The 1997-nt window shown below is 50.8% G+C and overlaps 1 pseudogene; it reads left to right on the top strand.

The window, feature by feature from the left end:
• The first annotated feature begins 222 nt into the window (after nt 1–222).
• Nucleotides 223–1371, top strand: LOC101588396 (annotated as a pseudogene).
• The last annotated feature ends 626 nt before the right edge of the window (nt 1372–1997 follow it).

Here is a 1997-nt window from a genome sequence, read left to right on the forward strand (position 1 = left end):
AAGGCATTTGTTCTTCAGACAAAGAACTAAAATCTAGAACATAAAGAGCTGAAAAAATCAGACCACACACATTAAAAAAAATCAAGATGAGCATCTAAAATGAATAGATACTTCTTAGGAGAAGTACAAATGTCAAATACACATAAAAAATCATTTAACATCACTGTTCATTCGAGAGCTGCAAATTAAAACAATTCTGAGTTCTATCTCCCTCCAGGAAGAATGGATATTATCAACAAATCAATGAGATTTCTCCAGGCCTCCACCTGGGGGTTCCCTCCCTTCCATGGCCAGACACCTGCTTCCAACTTTGCCTTCTTGCCCCTGCCTGGCAGGAGTGGTAGCAACCCATGAGGGCTGGAGCTAGGCTGGGTTGACTCACTAACCTGGCTTGGCTTCCAAGGCCCTCTTTGGGGGCCAGGAGTGGGGCATGTGGTTGGGCTGGGCTCGAAGCTGTGGGATGTCCCTCTGTGTCTCCAGCCAAATGAGTTCTGTGGAGGGGTGACGGCATGCTGTGGATCTCAGGTTTGCATAGACCTGGCACCCCAAGTTGGCCTGGAGAGCACACACACCGAGGATAAGGTGGAGGCTGGGGTGGCAAGCAGCTCAGAGGGGTCCTCTCCTGATCTCTGCACCACCCAGAGGAATGAAGGTGGAGAAGAAGCTGGAGCCAAACCCCGAGGAGTCCCAGGACATCAACGCCCTGCAGGAAGAACCGGATCAGTTTGCCAAGCTGTTGAAGCAAAAGAGGATCACCCTGGGGTACACTTGGTCTGATGAGGGGCTCACCCTGGGTGCTGTCTTTGGGAAGATGTTCAGCCAGACAACCATCTGCTGCTTCGTAGTGCTGCAGCTCAGCTTCAAGAACATGTGCAAGCTGCGGCCCCTGCTGCAAAGGTGGGTTGAGGAGGCCGAAGACAACAACAACTAGAACCTGCATGAGAGATGCAAAACGGAAAGCCTCCAGCAGGCCCACAAGAGAAAGTGTAAGAGCATTGAGAAACAATTGAGAGGCAACCTGGAGAACGTGTTCTTGCAGTACCCGAAGCCCACGCTGCAGCGGATCAGCTGCATCGCTCAGCAGCTGGGGCTGTAAAAGGACATGGTTCAAGTGTGATTCTGTAACCGATGCCAGAAGGGCAAATGATCAGGCAGTGACTATTCCCAGGAGAGGAGTATGAGGCTGCAGGGTCCCCTTTCCCAGGGGCCCCTGTGTCCTTTCCTCTGGCCCCAGGGCACCACTTTGGCACCCCAGGCTTTGGAAGTCCCCACTTCACCATGCTGTATTCCTCTGTCCCTTTCCCAGAGGGTGGAAGCCTCCCCTACCCTGTGCCTGTGGCCACCCTGGGCTCTCCGATGCACACAAACTGAGGCTGAGGCAGCACTGTCCTAGCAGGGATGCCAGGCAGAGGATGGGGAGGAGCTAGAAAAAAGCTGGAATCTAGCAGAGCTTTGGGGTTAAGTTCTTCATACACTAAAGAAGCAATTAGAAGCACAGAGGGTGCGGGTAGAGAATTTGGAGGAACCAGTCGGAGGGAAGCTGAAGTTCAATTATGCTCTTGATTTTAACCCCCCCCCCATCATTTTGATTTTAAATAAAGAAGCTTGGGGCACAGTAGAAAAAAATCAATGAATAACAAATACTGGCAAGGCTGTGGGGAGAAAGAACCCTTCTCCACTGGTGGTTGTAGTGTAGACTGGTATAGTCACTGTGGAAATCAGTGTGAAGATTCCTCAAAAACCTAGGATTAACAGTACCATTCAGGGGCTGGTGAGATGGCTCAGTGGTCTGAAGCACCTACATGGAACAAGCTTAGCAAATCAGAGAGACCACGGTTCAGTCCCCCAGCACCATATGCCAGCCAGCCCCGCCCCCTGGTGGGCTGAGCCGCCCCCCCCCACATAAATAATAAAGAAAAAAACAGCACCATTCAATCCAGCCATTCCCCACTTAGATGTTTTTCTAGAAGAACTGAAAACATTGTACCAAACAATAT

The sequence above is a fragment of the Octodon degus genome, unplaced genomic scaffold (assembly GCF_000260255.1).
Source record: "Octodon degus isolate 3935 unplaced genomic scaffold, OctDeg1.0 scaffold00110, whole genome shotgun sequence".
In the NCBI taxonomy this organism is placed as follows: domain Eukaryota; kingdom Metazoa; phylum Chordata; class Mammalia; order Rodentia; family Octodontidae; genus Octodon; species Octodon degus.